We start from the raw sequence: 20526 nt of genomic DNA, 5'->3' as shown, positions 1-20526 counted from the left end.
TGTCAAAACAAGCAAGCACACAGACATATATCCTGGAAGGAAATATATCAGAATGTTAACAGTGAGATTACAGGTAATTTTGATTTTCTTCTTTCCTCTCTACATTTTCTAAATTATCTATAATGAGTTTATATTATCATGGTGGAACATATTATTCTTTCCAATCACTACCCACCCCTCCCTGTCCATTGTCAGGTGATCCACTGTGCCTCCTATGGGAGGATTTTATGTCCTTACCTCATTTGATTTGGTTTTGGTCATGTGACATGCTTTGGCCAATGAAATGTGAGTAAATATGGCATTTGCCATGTTGCAGCAGAAGGTCTATGACTCATCTTGAGTTTTGGCCAGTTCTCTTGCTCTTTCCCAGACATGTCCTATGTAGAGGCTGGGTCCTGAAATCAGAAGACAGAACAAGCCCAGGGTATAAGGTAATAGAAAATATATATCTTCTCTGCTCCCAGCTCCTATCCCAGAGCTCCTAAAACCCTTGTAATTCCCTTAGTGATAAAAGCACTAGGAGTATCTTTTGTTCTAATATTTGGTCTTTGACCCAGGTTCCTGACACTGAGCTCCTAAATTCCTTGGAATTTCCTGGGTAATAGCAATGTATTTTGCTCTAATGAGGTGACTCTTGGTGGGGGGGCTGATCACCAGAAAGACCAAGTCATGATTAGAAGCTTGGGATTTTCAACCCTCCCCTCCACTCTCCAGAGAAGCGAGAGGAGCTGGAAATGGAGTTAATCATTGATTATACCTATGGGATGAAGCCTCCATAATAATCCTAAAAGTACAGGGTTTGGAGAGCTTCTGGGTTGGTGAACACGTGGAGGTGCTGGGACAGTGGCAGAGAGGGCGGTGAAGCTCCGAGCCCCTTCCCATACCTTGCCCTATGCATCTCTTCCATCTGGATGTTCCTATGCATCCTTTATCATATCCTTTTAGAATAAACTGGTAAACAGTACGGGAGCTGCTTTCCTGAGTTCTGTGCGTTGCTCTAGCACATTAATTGAGCCCGAGCAGGGGTGGAGGGAATACCTGATCTATGGATGACTGGTCAGCAGCACAGGCGACAACCCGGACTTCTGACTGGCATCCGAAGTGGCGGGGGGAAGGGGTTGTTTTGCGGGACTGAGCCCTTAACCTATAGGATCTGACACTATTTCCAGGAAGACAGTGTCAGAATTGAGTTGAACTGTGGGACATCCAGCTGGTGTTGTAGAACCAGTGGTGCAGGAACACCCCGACCCTCACATCTGGTGTCAAAAGTGTTGTGAGTGTGGCTGTGGTATGATAGTAAAGGGGAGACACACAAGAGGAAGAGTGAGCTTTTCCTACAGGGCCTGGTGAAAGCCACAGCCCACCTCAGCCTCCAGATAGCATGAGGAAGAAATAAACCACTGTTGTAATAAGTCACTGAGACTGAGGTGCAGGGTTTGTTAACAGAGCAAACCTTACAAGAAAATTCCTTGTTTTACTTTAAAAGACATACCTAAAAATATGGCCACCTGGGACTCTTAAGTCACCCAATTCTAAGTCCTGCCCATAAAGGATACTGCTGTCTTATTCCCACACCAGACTTTCTTCCTCCCTCCCTTTCAATTACAAGGTGGAATATTACAAAAGCAGGTTGTCCCGAAGTAAACTAGTTCACAGATTCAAAGGCTACCCCAGTCCTCTTATGACGGCTATATCCATTTTCGGGGGATGTAACTAGGCTTGTCATATCTTTGGACCCGAGAACAGGTAAAAAGGGAGTTCATCTCTTCCTCAGTAAGAAATACTTTAGCCCTGGTAGAGAGTATGGCATGATTCACAAATCACCAACCAGCACTGAATCCTCATCATTCCAAATTAAAATAGAATTGTTTCATCCAAAACCTGCCCGGGGATGTCCGTAAGCCACATATAGAGGGGTTGATCATTTACACACAATATACTCATTTATTCAAAGAAAGTGTGGCTTTCTCAGCTTTCTATAAATGATATAATCTTCCTTATGAGCCCAGCCTGCTGAGTCACAAGAAAACTCATGTTTAAGTATCTCAGCATCCCCTCCCTGTCTTCTCCAGAATGCCTGGAAGTAACAAGCGTTTGCTTATTGTGTCGCTGTGGAGGTGGGCAGGTGAAAACTCGGATCCCATGCTGCTCCTTGCATCTTCACTGTCTTTGAAGAATGATTTCCCTATGTACCTAGTCATTCCTCCCTCTGCTAGCACCTTCTGCAGACAGCTGGGGATAGAATACTCCAGGTCTGCTGTTTCTCCATTCGTCAGGGCCTGGAGTCCTCCTAGTTAATTTGCCTCATCTCGGCTCTCTGGGGTTGTGTGTCTCTTTGAAGAATGGCTGGGATTTCCATTTGATTGCCAGCTCAGGTGGTCTGCCCTGCAGTCCCCACACTTTGGTCACCCTCTGCTGAGCTTGCCAGCAGCACCATCGACTACCTTCTGTGCCTTTCACTGGACCCTGGGGGGTACTTCTTGATAATCTCCATGCCAGATGGGAACTGGGGACAGCTGGGCTTAGCCATGTCCCATGTGGCAGCCCAGATTGGTAGAGGGGGGACTCTGTTTCATTCCAATTGCTGGCCTTATGCAGAAGAGAAGGATGTGAGCTAGACTTCCGCCCTTGGCCTTGCGTGAAGGTCATGGAAGGAAGTGGGCCACAGCCCAAGGATTGGAAGTGAGGGTTCAGCGGGCTCCTCGAACTGAAGCAAGATTCGCTTCTGCTTCTCCAAGAGCCATGCTTGGGCCATGTTTGGGAGCGTATTTCCCATCTGTTTTTCATTCCCCCAGCATAGAATGTGGGAGGCCAGGATCACACAACATTCCCTTCTCATTCCCGGGATGCCGCTAAACTCCCTTCCTTGAATTTTTTGTTCCCATCCATGCCGAATTACTTGAATGGCTCCCAGCACACACCATGCTATTTCATACTTCTGAGCCTTTGCCCGTGCTGTGTTCTCTGCCCAGATTGCCCTTCCAACACCCACTTTTACTCAGTCCCCAAGACACTGCACAGGACTTTTCGTCCAAGATGCTCACTTGCCCCTTGGCAATGTGCACGATGAACTTTTTCAAAGAGATCTGTTGTGTGTGTCTTTATCACAAGAATCTAAGGTGCTGAGGGGATGACGTCTCATCTGAGGCATCTTTATTTTCCTGAGGCACAGAAAAAATGTTCAGTAAATGTTGGTTTAAAAATTAAGCTTTGGGCTTCCCTGGTCGCACAGTGGTTAACAATCCACCTGCCAATGCAAGGGACACGGGTTCGATCCCTGGTCTGGGAAGATCTCACATGCCGTGGCGCAACTAAGCCCCTGCACCACAACTACTGAGCCTGTGCTCTAGAGCCCGTGAGCCACAACTACTGAAGCGCGCATGCCCTAGAGCCTGTGCTCCTCAACAAGATAAGCCACCGCCACAAGAAGCCCGCGCACTGCAACGAAAAGTAGCCCCCGCTCACCACAACTAGAGAAAGCCCACGTGCAGCAACAAAGACCCAATGCAGCCAAAACAAACAAACAGATAAATAAATACATTTTAAAAAATAAAAATTAAACCTTTAGTAAAGAAGACACTGTATCTCTCTGTATTTCTTACAACTGCATGTGAATCTACAATTATCTCAAAAACAAAACAAAACAACCCAAACCTTAATGAACAGGGCCAGTTATTCTCTAAAGCTCCCTAGTTACCCCTGGGAGAAGATCAGTCTGAAGGAAGTCCAAGGGCTTTATGAAGTTGCCATTTCCAAATGGGGGATGGATGCTACAAACTATTTAGTAGTCAGGTGCCCTGTACCCCACTTGCCCTCAGACCTGTCAAGTCCTGAAGGGCTTTGAGTTGAGCACATACAAATTATACCTATTATAAAAAGGAGCCCTTTCAGGTAGATGAATTAGGAAAAGTGGTCTCCTCTAGGCTTTGTAGGTAGACAGTGTCTGTGTGAGGAACCAAAGTATGGCATCCCGCCCTCGGGTACTTGCACCCACACAGACTGAATGAGGAGTAAAGGCTAGATTTCACCACCATCCTTCCCCTCAGCCCTGCACTCGTGTGTAAGGCCTCACCTGAACGCAGCGGCCCCCGCCTGAGTATCTGCCATCTCACTTCAAAGGGCTGACAGCTATGTTTCTACCCACTTGCTTATGTTGAAACATTCCTTGTGTGTGCAGCAAAAACTTAATTTTTTTGTTAATTTTCTTAAATGAGTCAATGTAAGTAAAGAGTGTGTGGTTCATTCTTCACAAAAATTAGTTCATTCTCCACAAACATCTCCTCCTTTGGGGTTTGTTCCTAGGGGAAGTTTTTGTCAGATACACTCTTTTTTCCCCTGGAGAGTGAAAATAAGGGTCCCCCTCTACACGCAGCCCTCCAGGACTTTGATAATCAGGCAGAAGTACACATTTTCACTAAGACTGTAATCTGCTGCCTGGAGCGGGGGTGCAATTACGGCCTGTCAGAGTCCCCTCTTGCCTTATGTGTCTGTAAGTGTATTTGCATCTGTTATCACCTTTGATTTCTTTTTCACAATGCTGTGAGCTCCTTGTGTGTTCCTCACACCTGCATGCTGTCGTGCCAAAGTGGCACAGACACACATTTTACTGGTGACACGCAGCAAGAAGCAAAGCATGGTTTCCTGAGGAAGCCTCCATGAAGAGAGGCAGGAGAATGCATTGGTACCCTGGGCTGCCACCATCCGACAGAGAGAAGTGTGCTTGATCGACCAAAGCTGAGTGCACACTGGAAAGGGCTTCAGGGGAAGCAGCCCACTCTGTACTGCTCGACGGATTTATAGGAAAAGCATGGCAGAGAAGATCTGGTGTAGTATGTAATATTGGGCATTTCCTGGTTGAGGAAGCAGTCTTGTTCAAAGGCAGAGCCTCCAGAGCTCAGCCCCTGGCATAAGGCTGTTCTTCCCTCAAGTGAACACAGACCCTGTCAGCCAGCCTCTTGCCAAACTACCGCAAGCGAGGCTGGGGTTGTCTCTCCTGGCACCAAGTAGGTAATTGGGCACTCAGTAAGCGTTGAATGAATAGAACTATTATTGTTAGGAGGAAACTCGTGTTGATTTCATCTAAATTTGCTCTCCTCCCACATGCTAGCTATGGCAAGGCCCCTTAGGGGTAGATGGTGAGCTGGGCAGGGTTGGGGATTTTCTGTGCCTGCCCACTTCACAGGGAAGGGAGTGGGCCAATTAGCTACAGTGGGTTATTTCTGCACCTAGATCCCTAGAATGAAAAACAAATTAACGTCTTTTTCTTGCTGGGTAGAAGACAGCCTCTGGAGAGACACAGGTGCAGAGCAACTAGGTGGCACAGTTTTCTGCTCTGCGTCATAGCTTGGGCAGAGCAGCCCCTACTATGCCCAGGAGAACCTTGTGACCATTCTGGGAGAGGTCTAGTGAGGTACGGCAATAACGTTGTCTCGACCAAAACATCGGGGCACGTGGCAGCCATATGGAAACTGTTCAGTGCTCCTTTGGAGATAAATGAAGGGGGAAAACCCACCAGGATCCATCAGAAAGATGAGTTTCTTATGAGCCCTAAGGCCCCAGCATCCCCAGAAGTTCCAGACCTGCTACTCTGGGCTCAACATGGAGCAGGAAGGGGCTCTGAGGGGGGCAGTGCGTGGGAAGAGCCCACACCACAGAATGGCAGGCTCCCACAGCTGCAGTGACTGCTGGCAGGCCTCAGGGGTGACGGGAGGGGTTGCATCTTTTGAGGTCAGAGATGGCAGGGTTCAGTGTGAGGGATTCTTGCCGCAGCAGGCTGGCAAACACACTCCTGGGGAGGAAGGAGCTGCATTTTCTTCCATGAGCAGCAGGAGGCACTGCAGCTTGAGAAGGAAGATGATGTGGTTCTAAGCATTGGGCAAGCCTTTTTTTTCTCCCTTAAACTTAAGAGACTCCTAGGGTGGGATGGATCTGTGACCCCCCCTCCCCCCCAGTGATGGTTGGACCCATGGACTTGCCACAACCTTCTCTGCTGAGGGACAATATGGTCCACTTACGGCTACTACTACCACCACTGGGACTTCCCTGGTGGCGCAGTGGTTAAGAATCCACCTGCCAATGCAGGGGACAGAGGTTTGAGCCCTGGTCTGGGAAGATCCCACATGCCATGGAGCAACTAAGCCCATGCGCCACAACTACTGAGCCTGCGCCCTAGAGCCCACGTGCCGCAGCTACTGAGCCCATGTGCCACAACTACTGCGCCGTGACAAGAGAAGACGCTGCAATAAGAAGCCCATGCACTGCAACGAAGAGTAGCCCTCGCTCACCGCAACTAGGGAAAGCCTGCGTGGAGCAGCGAAGAACCAACACAGCCAAAAATAGAAAAATAACATAAAATAAATAAACTTATACTACCACCACCGCTACTCATGGTTCTTAGCCAGGCACTATGTAAAAGCTGTACAAGGACTTTTCCACTTGACCCTCAAAATAACTCTGTGAGGTAAGTACCACTGCAATTTAGGACTCTGAAGCTTAGTAAGGCCACAAAAATTGTTCAAAATAAAACAGCTTGGGTGGTATAGCCTGGATCCGAACACAGACCATAAGCTTCACCATTAGTCTGTTTTGCATGTGCCTCAAATGTCTCAACAGACAGTAATCTATGCAGCCAAGATATCTTCCTTCAGAAAGTGCCATGTGGCAGGAGTTGCATTTATCCTGTTCATCACTGTGGTCCCAATGCCTAGGCCAGTGCTTGGCCCACAGTCAGTACTAGATATGTATTTGTGGAATGAAAACAGGGATATGGATGTAGCAGGAAACCAGCAGTCTGTCCTGAGACTCTTTCCTAAAGTGAGCTAGGAATCATATTCCTATATCAGGTCAAGGGAAGGAAGCCGTGGACCATCAGGCTATTAATGCTTTTAGTATTTCAGATTCAAAAAAAGCATTGTTTTATGGTCAAAATGAATTATCCTGACATTCTATCATATCTTATCAGACTCTTCTTTATTCAAAATGTTGTTGGTACTATTACTTAATAAACTGGAGCAAGCAATAAATTCCACTGGTCTACAGAGACTGTGGTTGGGTTCCCAGTACCAAAATGATTTTGATTATTGAGTTGGCATGTACCCCTAAACATTCCTAAATCAGTGGTTGGCAGTGGCAAGATTCTGAGAGAAAAAGAAAAAGAACAGTGCACGCGTGCGTGTGCGCGCAGACACACACACACACACACACACACACGCACACATCCAGCAGCTTCAAAGCATCTTACACATTAATGGATTCCTTATGGAGTACATGGCTGTAATTGTGAAAGAGGACAAAGAACTAGAAATAACCTTATTTCTTTAAACAAAAAAAAATTTTTAATATTCCTTTGAAAAGTCAATTTTTCTGAAGAGAGTAGGAAAAAAAACCATTCCACATAATGGAACTCTTAAAAATGTGCGTCGGCGACACAATAGGAAACCAGAATAAATGTAGGCAAGGCAACCACATGAAGCCAAACACAGAGTGAGTTCATCTGTGCTATAACAGTGGATGGAGATGGAGAAAACAACCAGGGGGAGGGAGAATGCCAACTCATAGTAAGAAGGCCCGGGGTGGGGGCAGGGGTGCAGTAGGGAGAGGAACATTCTAGAATTCAAAACAACAGACTATTCCAATCATATTCTTAAACTCTGTATAATGAAACCTGTTTATATTATCCTTAAATTAATTGTTCGATGTTCACATTTCAGTGTCCTGGCCAGTGACCCACCAGCAATTTCCTTGTTCATAACATTTTCTTTTCTTGGTCCCTTGAAAAAAATAGCGAATGAATTTCTCATTTTGTAAAGCTGCTCTGAAATGTTTCCTTACGTCATGGGGACTGGGAGGTCATCTTGGGACACTGGATGTAATGGGGGGCACTTGGGCCGGGGACCAGGAGGTTTTCTGACTGTGAGGCAACTTCTGATCCCATTAGCTGATGGTTGACTGACATTTTGGAACAAGATTTTGTGAGAGACTGGGGGAAGGAAAAGAAGGAGCATGGGAAGGAGGCACTTAAAAGACTGAACAGGCAGGAATGAGCTGAGTGCTCCCAGATTCGAGGAGGATTTTATTATTGGACACAGATCTGTGGTGAGCTTTTAGCCAGGATCTCAGAGGCCCGGTCTGAGGGGCCTCATATAGGTTTTCTTATCAGCATTTTGCTGACCTCACCAAGTAAACTGTCTCTGTGAGAAAAGACAAGTTAACTTCTCATTTAAAAATTAAGCAGCGAAAGGAGCAGCCGCTACTCAGGGAAAGATTTTTTGTGGCAATGGGAGAAGTACAAGAGAGCAAACCCAACTCCAAGAAAATACTGAAGCCTCTCCTGTGTCGTGTTTGGCAAGTTCCCAAATAGAGGCAATTTTTGGACTCAGAACCCATTGCCTGAAATCCTGGCTGAGTCCCTAGGAGGAGAAAGGCGCTGTAACACATCCGTGTGGCTGACAGGTCTTGGTGCTCCAGCCGGGTGTCAGGCCTGAGCCTCTGAGGTGGGAGAGCCGAGTTCAGGACATTGGACCACCAGAGACCTCCTGGCCCCACGTAATATCAATCAGCGAGAGCTCTCCCAGAGATCTCCGTCTCAATGCAAAGACCCAGCTCCACCCAACAGCCAGCAAGCTCCAGTGCTGGACGCCCCATGCCAAACAACTAACAAGACAGGAACACAATCCCACCCATTAGCGGAGAGGCTGCCTAAAATCATACTAAGTTCACAGACACCCCCAAACACACCACCGGATGCAGCCCTGCCCACCAGAAAGACAAGATCCAGTCCCACCCACTAGAATATAGGCACCAGTCCCCTCCACCAGGAAGCCTACACAAGCCACTGAACCAACCTCATCCACTGGGGGCAGACACCAAAAACAACGGGAACTACGAACCTGCAGCCTACCACAAACGAAGTAAGTTAAAAAAAATGAGAAGACAGAGAAAAACACAGCAGATGAAGGAGCAAGGTAAAAACCACCAGACCAAACAAGTGAAGAGGAAATAGGCAGCCTACCTGAAAAAGACTTCAGAGTAATGGTAGTAAAGATGATCCAATATCTTGGAAATAGAATGGGGAAAATACAAGAAACATTTAACAAGGACTTAGAAGAACTAAAGAGCAAACAAACAATGATGAACAACACAAAAAATGAAATTAAAAATTCTCTAGAAGGAAACAATAGCAGAATAACTGAGGAAGAAGAATGGATAAGTGACCTGGAAGATAAAATAGTGGAAATAACTACCACAGAGCAGAATAAAGAGAAAAGAATGAAAAGAATTGAGGACAGTCTCAGAGGCTTCTGGGACAACATTAAATGCAGCAACATTCGAATTATAGGGGTCCCAGAGAAGAAGAGAAAAAGAAAGGGTTTGAGGAAACATTTGAAGAGATTATACTTGAAAACTTCCCTAACATGGGAAAGGAAATAGTCAATCAAGTCCAGGAAGCACAGAGAGTCCCATACAGGATAAATCCAAGGAGAAACACACCAAGACATATATTAATCAAACTATCAAAAATCAAATACAAAGAAAAAATATTAAAAGCAGCAAGGGAAAAGCAACAAATAACATACAAGGAAAGCCCTATAAGGTTAACAGCTGATCTTTCAGCAGAAACTTTACAAGCCAAAAGGGAGTGGCAGGACATATTTAAAGTGATGAAAGGGAAAAACCTACAACCAAGATTATTCTGCCCTGCAAGGATCTCATTCAGATTCGATGGAGAAATTAAAACCTTTACAGACAAGCAGAAGTTAAGAGAATTCAGCCCCACCAAACCAGCTTTACAATAAATACTAAAGGAACTTCTCTAGGCAGGAAACACAGGAGGAGGAAAAGACCTACAAAAACAAACTCCAAACAAGAAAATGGTAATAGGAACATACATATTGACAATTACCTTAAATGTAAATGGATTAAATGCTCCAACCAAAAGACACAGACTGGCTAAATGGATACAAAAACAAGACCCATATATGTGTTGTATACAAGAGACCCACTTCAGACCTAGGGACACATACAGACTGAAAGTGAGGGGATGGAAAAAGATATTCCATGCATATGGAAGTCAGAAGAAAGCTGGAGTAGCAATTCTCATATCAGACAAAGTAGACTTTAAAATAAAGACTATAACAAGACACAAAGAAGGACACTACATAATAATCAAGGGATCAATCCAAGAAGATATAACAATTGTAAATATTTATGCACCCAACATAGGAGCACCTCAATACATAAGGTGAATGCTAACAGTCATAAAAGGGGAAATCGACAGTAACACAATCATAGTAGGGGACTTTAACACCCCACTTTCACTAATGGACAGATCATTCAAAATGAAAATAAATAAGGAAACACAAGCTTTAAATGATACATTAAGCAAGATGGACTTAATTGATATTTATAGGACATTCCATCCAAAAACAACAGAATACACTTTCTTCTCAAGTGCTCATGGAACATTCTCCAGCATAGATCATATCTTGGGTCACCAACCAAGCCTTGGTAAATTTAAGAAAAATGAAATCATATCAAGTATGTTTTCTGACTACAATGCTATGAGACTAGCATTTCAGGATCAACTAGCATCAATTACAGGAAAAAAAACTGTAAAAAATACGAACACATGGAGGCTAAACAATAACCAAGAGATTACTGAAGAAATCAATGAGGAAATCAAAAAATACCTAGAAACAAATGACAATGAAAACACGATGACCGAAAACCTATGGGATGCAGCAAAAGCAGTTTAAGAGGGAAGTTTATAGCAATACAATTCTACCTCAAGAAACAAGAAACATCTCAAATAAACAACCTAACCTTACACCTAAAGCAATTAGAGAAAGAAGAACAAAAAAACCCCAAAGTTAGCAGAAGGAAAGAAATCACAAAGATCAGATCAGAAATAAATGAAAAAGAAATAAAGGAAATAATAGTAAAGATCAATAAAACTAAAAGCTGGTTCTTTGAGAAGATAAACAAAATTGATAAACCATTAGTCAGACTCATCAAAAAAAAAAAGAAGACTCAAATCAACAGAATTAGAAATGATAAAGAAGTAACAAGTGAAAAAAAAAAAAAGAAGTAACAAGTGACACTGCAGAAATACAAAGGATCATGAGAGATTACTACAATCAACTCTATGCCAATAAAATGGACAACCTGGAAGAAATGGACAAATTCTTAGAAAAGCACAATGTTCTGAGACTGAACCAGGAAGAAATAGAAAATATAAACAGACCAATCACAAGCACTGAAATTGAAACTGTGATTAAAAATCTTCCACCAAAAAAAAGTCCAGCACTAGATGGCTTCACAGGCGAATTCTATCAAACATTTAGAAAACAGCTAACACTTATCCTTCTCAAACTCTTCCAAAATATAGCAGAGGGAGCAACACTCCCAAACTCATTCTGAGGCCACCATCACCCTGATACCAAAACCAGACAAAGATGACACAAAAAAAGAAAACTACAGCCCAATATCACTGATGAACATACATGCAAAAATCCTCAACAAAATACTAGCAAACAGAATCCAGCAGCACATTAAAAGGATCATACACCATGATCAAGTAGGGTTTATCCCAGGAATGCAAAGATTCTTCAATATACGCAAATCAATCAATGTGATACACCATATTAACAAAATTGAAGGATAAAAACCATATGATCATCTCAATAGATGCAGAAAACCCTTTAAACAAAATTCAACACCAATTTATGATAAAAATTCTCCAGAAAGTAGGCATAGAGGGAACCTACCTCAACATAATAAAGGCCATATATGACAAACCCACAGCCAACATCATTCTCAATGGTGAAAAACTGAAACCATTTCCTCTAAGATCAGGCACAAAATAAGTTTGCCCACTCTCACCACTATTATTCAACATAGTTCTGGAAGTTTTAGCCACAGCAACCAGAGAACAAAAAAAAAAAAAAATAAAAGGAATCCAAATCAAAAAAGAAGTAAAACTGTCACTGTCTGCAGATGACATGATACTATCTATACATAGAGAATCCTAAAGACGCTACCAGAAAACTACTAGAGCTAATCAATGAGTTCGGTAAAGTAGCAGGATACAAAATTAATGCACAGAACTCTCCTGCATTCCTATACACTAATGATGAAAAATCTGAAAGAGAAATTAAGGAAACACGCCCACTTACCACTGCAACAAAAAGAATAAAATACCTAGGATTAAGCCTACCTAGGGAGACAAAAGACCTGTATGCAGAAAACTATAAGACACTGATGAAAGAAATTAAAGATGATACCAACAGATGGAGAGATATACCATGTTATTGGATTGGAAGAATCAACAGTGTGAAAATGACTTTACTATCCAAAGCAATCTACAGATCCAATGCAATCCCTATCAAAGTACCAATGGCATTTTTCACAGAACTAGAACAAAAAATTTCACAATTGGTATGGAACCACAAAAGACCCCGAATAGCCAAAGCAATCTTGAGAAAGAAAAACAGAGCTGGAGGAATCAGGCTCCCTCACTTCAGGCTATACTACAAAGGTACAGTAATCGAGACAGTATGGTACTGGCAAAAAATAGAATTATAGATCAATGGAACACGATAGAAATCCCAGAGATAAACCCACACACATATGGTCACCTCATCTTTGATAAAGGAGGCAGGAATATACAATGGAGAAAAGACAGCCTCTTCAATAAGTGGTGCTGGGAAAACTGGACAGCTACGTGTAAAAGAATGAAATTAGAACAGTCCCTAACACCATACACAAAAATAAACTCAAAATGGATTAAAGACCTAAACGTAAGGCCAGACACTATAAAACTCTTAGAGGAAAACATAGGCAGAACACTCTATGACAGAAATCACAGCAAGATCCTTTTTGACCCACCTCCTGGAAAAATGGGAATAAAAACAAAAATAAACAAATGGGAGCTAATGAAACTTAAAAGCTTTTGCACAGCAAAGGAAACCATAAACAAGACGAAAAGACAACCCTCAGAATGGGAGAAAATATTTGTACACGAAGCAACTGACAAAGGATTAATCTCTAAAATATACAAGCAGCTTATGAAGCTCAATATCAAAAAAACAAACAACCCAATCCAAAAATGGGCAGAAGACCTAAATAGACATTTCTCCAAAGAAGACATACAGATTGCCAACAAACACATGAAAGAATGCTCAATATCACTAATCATTAGAGAAATGCAAATCAAAACTACAGTGAGGTATCACCTCATACCAGTCAGAATGGCCATCATCAAAAAACCTACAGACAATAAATGCTGGAGACGGTGTGGAGAAAAGGGAACCCTCTTGCAGTGTTGGTGGGAATGTAAATTGATGCAGCCACTATGGAGAACAGTATGGACGTTCCTTAAAAAACTAAAAATAGAACTACCATATGAGCCAGGAATCCCATTACTGGGCATATACCCTGAGAAAACCATAATTCAAAAAGAGTCATGTACCACAATGTTCATTGCAGCACTATTTACAATAGCCAGGACATGGAAACAACCTAAGTGTCCATCGACAGATGAATGGATAAAGAAGATGTGGCACATATACACAATGGAATATTACTCAGCCATAAAAAGAAACCAAATTGAGTTATTTGTAGTGAGGTGGATGGACATAGAGGCTGTCATACAGAGTGAAGTAAGTCAGAAAGAGAAAAATACTGTATGCTAACACATATATATGGAATCTAAAAAAAAATGGTTCTAATGAACTTAGGCGCAGGACAGGAATAAATACGCAGATGTAGAGAATGGATTAGAAGACGTGGGGAGCAGGAAGGGTAAGCTGGGACAAAACGAGAGAGAGGCATGTACATATATACACTATGAAATGTAAAACAGATAGGTAGTAGGAAGCAGCTGCATAGCTCAGGGAGATCAGCTCGGTGCTTTGTGACCACCTAGCAGCGTGGCATAGGGAGGGTGTGAGGGAGACGCAAGAGGGAGGGGATATGGGGATATATGTATACATATAGCTGATTCACTTTGTTATACAGCAGAAACTAACCTAACATTTTAAAGCAATTATACTCCAATAAAGATGTTTAAAAAATTAAGCATTAATGTATACAGGCATAATGGGGCAGCCCTTCCTAGAGGGTTAAAGGTGATATTTTAGAAAAAAAATAAAAGGAAGTACAATTTTACATGCCTGGAAGTTGTTTCTCAGAGATATGACATAAGGTAAAAATAACTAGTATCATGAAAGATTTATCTAGATTTCTTGATGGTAGGTTTGTAATAATTTATTACCGGAAGTACAGGACTTTGGGGGTTGTTTTTAAATTTTCATCAATATTCCTACCAGAAGCAGAATATTGGTTGTATTGAATAGAGTCTGACTGAATGTTTAATTTCTCATTGAAAAAAATAATTATATTTTGAAAGATCTCAGGAAGTCCCTCTGTCCAAGATCTGTAGGAGGGTTAAAAAAAAAAAAAAAAGAATGGGCTTTGCAGTCAGACAGTACACTTTGAAGCCCAGTTGTACTCCTCTTTGGTCACTCCCAGCTGTGGGACCTTGGGTAAATTACTTAACCTCTCTGAACCTCCACTGAATGGTATAAAGGGTAAAAACATGTGCCTAACAAGGTTTCTGTGACGAGCCAGTGCGATCATATATGTAAAAACCTAGTGTGCAGCCTGGCACATAGTAGGTTACCAATAAATATTAGTACCATTTATTTTCTATATCTTCCTTTTCTCTCCTGCCCCACCACCTCCTGCACTCTGATTCTTGAAATCTTTTAACCAGTGACAGAGCCTCTCCTTGCATGTTTAAGAACAGGGAATTCCCTGGCATTCCAGTGGTTAGGACTCATCCCTGGTCAGGGAACTAAGATCCTGCAAGCCATGTGGTGCAGCAAATAAATAAATAAAATAATGTAGTAATTAGAACATAACATAAATAGATAGCATAACATCACTAAGCACTTTACCATACATTTCATCTTGTTTGATTCTTAAACCAATCCTATGAAATAGGTACTATTATTGACTCCATTTCATAGGGGAAGAAACCAAATCTAGGTTTGGGTTAGATACTATTTCAATGATCTACTGCTATATAACAAACTACCCCAAAACTTAGTGGCTTGAAGCAACAACTATTTTATTATATCTCATGATTCTGAGTTGATTGGGCTCAGCTGGGCAGTTCTTCTGCTCCATGTGACGTTGTCTGCCTATGTCCATATGCATTTATCTGGAGGCTCGACTAGGCTAGAACATCCAAATGGTTTGCTCACAGGGCTGGCAATTGGTGCTGGATGTCAGCTGGGAGCAGAGCTGGGACTGCTCACCAGAGTACATCCATGCTCCTCCATTGCCTCTCCTGGGATGGCAGCTGGACTCCAAGAAGGAGCACTGCAAGAGGAAAAAAATTGAACCTTCCAGTTTGCTTAAGGCCTGGCCTCAGAAGTCTCAGAATGTTACTTCTGCTATGATCTGTTGGTCAAAGCAGTTACAGGCCCAGCAAGATTTAAGAGAAGGGGAAACAAGTTTCACCTCTCAATGGAGGAGTGTGGCAGGGAGGGAAGAGGTTGATGACAGCCTTGATTGGAGACTATCTGCCACAAATAGTTTGCCCAAAGTCACAGAGCTAGTGGGTGATAGAGTTAACATTCCACATACTCAACCACTAGGTCATACACATACGATTAAATGCCAAAGTCTGTGGAAAACACAGTAAGTGCAATATAATCTCAGAGGAGAGATCAGTACAAAATTAAGAACTCTAAAGACCCTAAACTGAAAAAAGTACCCCTTTTTGTGCCCCTCCTCCCCACGTAATGCAGAATAAATGTTATTTCTTGAAATGTCACAAAGGTTGCATATGCTAAAATAAATTCTTTCTAGATTTTCCATTTCAAAATTCTGGATACATTCACTGAATCTGAGGTTTTCTGTGTGTGTGTGTGTGTGTGTGTGTGTGTGTGTGTGTGTGTGTTAAGGTGGGGGGTGAGAACCCTGACTTACAACTGCTCTGTGCACATACTCAGCCTGCCTGTTGGGTAACTCATGCCTTTGTGGGAGAGGTCACAGAGGCCTCAAGTTGGCAGGGGAAGCTCCAGGGAGAAGCAGAATTTGGCCTGGCTCTGAACTCTGATTAGGACTTTTTTTGGCTGCGTAGCGTCTTCGTTGCTGCACGCGACCTTTTTCTAGTTGTGGTGAGCAGGGGCTACTCTTCGTTGTGGTGCACGGGCTTCTCATTGCGGTGGCTTCTCTTGTTGTGGAGCACGGGCTCTAGAGCACAGGCTCAGTAGTTGTAGATCACGGGCTCTAGAGCGCACGCTCAGTAGTTGTGGCACATGGGCTTCAGTAGTTGTGGCATGCGGGCTGTAGAGCACAGGCTCAGTAGTTTTGGAGCCCAGGCTTAGTTGCTCCGTGGCATGTGGGATCTTCCCAGACCAGGGATCGAACCCGAGTCCCCTGCACTGGCAGGTGGATTCTTAACCACTGTGCCACCAGGAAAGTCCGGTGATTAGGATCTGAATAAGAGGAACAGAAGGAGAAAGAAGAGGAAGGGAAAATATGAACAAGACATGAAGCTGGGAATGGACAGCGAGTAGTAGCTAGGGAGATGGAGGAAGGGACCAGGCTGAAGTAAAAGGGTCTGGATTTGGAAATGGGAGGGCTGATTAGTAATCTGCTTGATGACTGGAGCTAAATTGGCTCCCCATCTTCAGAAGTATCCCGAAGTAGCACTGAGAACCAGATTACAAAGAATGAAGATCTACATGAAACCCAGGTCCAGCTGTGTAAACTCTGTTTTAGCCTTGGCCTTGCTGAAGGCAGATGCCTGGAGAGCCCTGTTGGGGGCTGGGTAGGAAGGATACTGCTTGAGGATCTTCCTAATGGCTGATCCGGGAATATCCGGGCTTACACCACTCTTACTAGCTTCATTTGGAAAGGGATTGACAAGCATAAAGCAAACCCAGACATCATAACCCTTCTTATAGCACTTTCCAGAGAGTTTATTAACCTAAATCTCTCTTATATTACCTATCTATCAGGACTTCCTGGTAAAGGCAAGGACTTGGGGATTTTGAGTCATTCTGAGCAAACACCATCTTCACATTATTTTCCTGCTAAGGTGGCTTCTATCACTTTCATTTGCAAAACCTTTTCTCCTTCTTCATATTTGAAAGAAACCCAGTATGACCTTTGTAATTTTTTTCATGTAAATTACAAATATTTAGAATCCCTGTCAAAGGAATGAAATAAAAGCAGATGTTTTTCGCTTACGCTGGCCCCAAGTAATAGCACATTAGAAAACAGAGAGTATTTTCGAGTCTCGTTAAAAAATATTTCAAGAAAATAAACATTTGTTGAATGCAAACAAGAAGAGGATATGGCATTTTTTAATATGAATGTAGAATTCAGAGCTAAGGAGTCTAAGGCCCAGAGAGACTCAGTGACTTGTGTAAGGTCACAGAGTGAGTTTACAGCCAAGTCAGGATCTGACCTCAGTCCTCTCAAGTCCAGCCTGGTGTGCTTTCTATACTCTATGCGGTAGATTGGTTGCAAAGATGGCCCAGATACTTCATGCCTCCCTGTATCAACATCTTTGCAATTATAACTTAGCAGGTTGTCTCATCGCCTCTGGAATCTGGGCTGCCCTTGTTACTTGCTTTGGTCAATATCACATGTAGTGCAATGGTAGGATGTGGTGGAAGTGATGGTGTGCCACTTTGGAGCCTTGGTCTCAAGAGTTCTTACGTGTTTCCACTTATTCTATTGGAATCTTATTATCACCATAAGGACAAGCCTAGACTAGCCTGTTAGAGAATGAAAAGTCACAGGGGAAGGTCCCAGATACTCCAGCTAAAGTCAGACTAGCCAACAACCAGTCAACCAGGACATATGACAGAACATAGCCTAAGCATCAGAGCTCACAGGTGATCATGAATGAGCCTAGCTGAGACCAGAAAAACTACCCAGCTGACTCATTAGCAATAATACATACTTATTTTTTAAGCAGAATCGAGCAAACCTTTTTTTTTAAAAGAGCTAGATAGTGAATATTATAAGTTAATGAGGCATATGCTCTGTGGTACCTCCCCTCTGTTTACTGTAGTACAAAAAACAGATAAACACATAAGGCAGATAATATGTAAATGAACAGACACAGCCATGTCTAAATAAAACTACATTTACAAAGACAGGCATCTGGCCCACAGGTTGTAGTTTGCAGACCCCTGATTATAAGCCACTGACTTTGGGATGATTTGTTATACAGCAAGAGCTAGCTGATACACTGATTCTGACTTGATATCCCAAACAAAGAAAAGCACCAAACTAACTGCCAAAGAACTTACTTGCAAAGATAAAAGGGAGGAGCAGAAGGGAAATGTCTCCATTTTCTTGAAGTTCACACTTTAACTACCTGTAAAGTCTGTCACAATTTTTCTCATTTGCAGATTGTGTACTGCTGTCAGATAACTGCTATTTCAGTCCTTACAAATAGGGTTTCATGAGGATAGCCAAACTACTGGGGGACAAAATGGAACCTATTCTGGTTGCAGACTCAGTTTGTAAGCTTCTGATTCTGGATTCCGATCCCAACTGAAACAGAGTTCAGAGACGCTTGGAGAGACTTCAAAGCCATATTTGTCAGCCTCTGCCTATTTCTCCTCATTCTCACCGTCTCTACAGCATTTGGTGCTTCTGACCACACCCTCCTTGAAATCATCTCCTCCTTTGGCTCCCATCATGCCTCTAGCTCATTTATTTCATCTCTGGTCTATCAGCAGGAACTCCCTATTCAGAGTTGTTCTTTTTACATTTCGGTCCTGAGCCACTTTTTCTTTCTGTTCTACACTACTGGGTCTGAGCTGGGGATAGGTATCAGAATTCCCCATGGAACCTATTTAAAACTTGGAAGCATAACGGCCATAATTTGAAAATGTTCCTCAGGTGACTTGGGTGGACATTCCTGTAGCAGTTAGTATTTTTCAAAGATAATCCCCAATATTTCCCATCCGACATGCCCTTCCACAGTGTGACTGTGCTATTTTCCCCATCAGGAGGTAGAATCTATTTCTCAACCTCTTGAATGTGGTTAGGTCCTGTAAAATGTAATAGAAGTGACACTGCCAGTTCTGGGCATGGCCCTTTACTGACCTGGTAGCCTTAACTCCTGCCTCTTGTAAAAAATGTGATTAGATATCCTGAGACCACCATGACAGGAGAAACCCAAGCCATATGGAGCAGCTCAAAGTATAAGACCCCATGTGTAGAACACTGAGGCACTCTGTGTAAATAAGGAACCATCTTGAAAGTGGATCCTCTAGGCCCAGCCACTACAGCTAAAACCATGTGGAACAAAACTATCTAGCCTAGTCCTTCCCAGATTCCTGACCTACAAAATCATCAGCAAAATAAATGATTGTGTTAAACCATTAAGTTTGGGGGTAGTTGTTACTCAATAAGAGGTAAATCAGCCAAATCTCCCTCTTCCCAAGCATACACACAACCCTGTTAAGAACTATTGCCCTAGGACTTCCCTGGTGGTGTAGTGGTTAAGAATTCACCTGTCAATGCAGGGGACATGGGTTCGAGCCCTGGTCCAGGAAGGTCCCACATGCCGCGGAGCAACTAAGCCCGTGGGCCACAACTACTGAGCCCGTGCTCTAGAGGCCATGAGCCACAACTACTCAGCCTGTGAGCCACAACTACTAAAGCCTGTGTGCCTAGAGCCCGTACTCTGCAACAAGAGAAGCCACCACAATGAGAAGCCCGTGCACCGCAATGAAGAGTAGCCCCTGCTCACTGCAACTAGAGAAATCCCGTGCACAGCAACGAAGACGCAACGCAGCCAAAAATAAATAAATAAATAATTTGTATTAAAAATAAAATCACTTCTATAATACCTGCTGTATGCCAGGCAATGAATAAAGACCATAAACACAAAGGCGTGTTATCAGGTCTGTCTTGAGTGGCTTAAAGTTATGGTAGACAGACATATAATAAGATGTATGCTACAAAAGACTTTCACCTCTATCCTTACTTTATTCTTCTCCATTTTAGAGTTGGTTGAAAAAAAAAAGAAAAAAATAGATAAAAAAGGAATTCCCTGGCGGGACTCGGCATTCTCACTGTTGGGGCCCCCGATTCGATTCCTGGTCCAGGGATTAAGATCCCACAAGCCACGCAGCAGAGCCAAAAAAAAAAAAAGAAAAAGAAGAAAGAGTTGGTTGAAAGTTCTATTTCAGTACAAAATTCTTAGGGGCCAAGGTCATGTCTTATTTATCATAGCCCACAATTAGCACTTGGCATTGCTCCATATATTCTCGGATAATGGTTATTAGAGTTTATCAGATGTACTAGTTATAAAAAGAGCAACCATTTATTGGCCCTTTACATGGAACACTGCTAACATCATGATGTTGGATGGGAAGTACACATGTAGAGCTGTGGCAAAGACTGCTGTGAGTTCACTTTACCCCAGTTCCTTTTCTTACTGGGCACTCAGCTAGACTGCTTTTCCTAGCCTTCCCTGCAGTT

General features: G+C 42.9%; 2 protein-coding genes across 2 annotated transcripts in view; one reads left to right on the top strand and one right to left on the bottom strand.

Moving 5' to 3' along the window:
- Nucleotides 1-20526, bottom strand: part of WASHC3 (WASH complex subunit 3) — a 137346-nt gene that overhangs the window by 34275 nt on the left and 82545 nt on the right. The window contains exon 12 of the transcript XR_012324225.1: nucleotides 238-395. The gene's annotated coding sequence lies outside the window, so the exon portion shown is untranslated. The remainder of the gene's footprint in view (nucleotides 1-237; nucleotides 396-20526) is intronic.
- The window catches only part of DRAM1 (DNA damage regulated autophagy modulator 1), a 90543-nt gene that overhangs the window by 67120 nt on the left and 2897 nt on the right, over nucleotides 1-20526 (top strand). The window lies entirely within an intron of this gene.

This window comes from Tursiops truncatus, chromosome 11, assembly GCF_011762595.2.
Source record: "Tursiops truncatus isolate mTurTru1 chromosome 11, mTurTru1.mat.Y, whole genome shotgun sequence".
NCBI lineage: Eukaryota > Metazoa > Chordata > Mammalia > Artiodactyla > Delphinidae > Tursiops > Tursiops truncatus.
The sequence above is the reverse complement of the archived record's forward strand: the minus strand, read 5'-3'. Positions and strand labels throughout refer to the sequence as shown.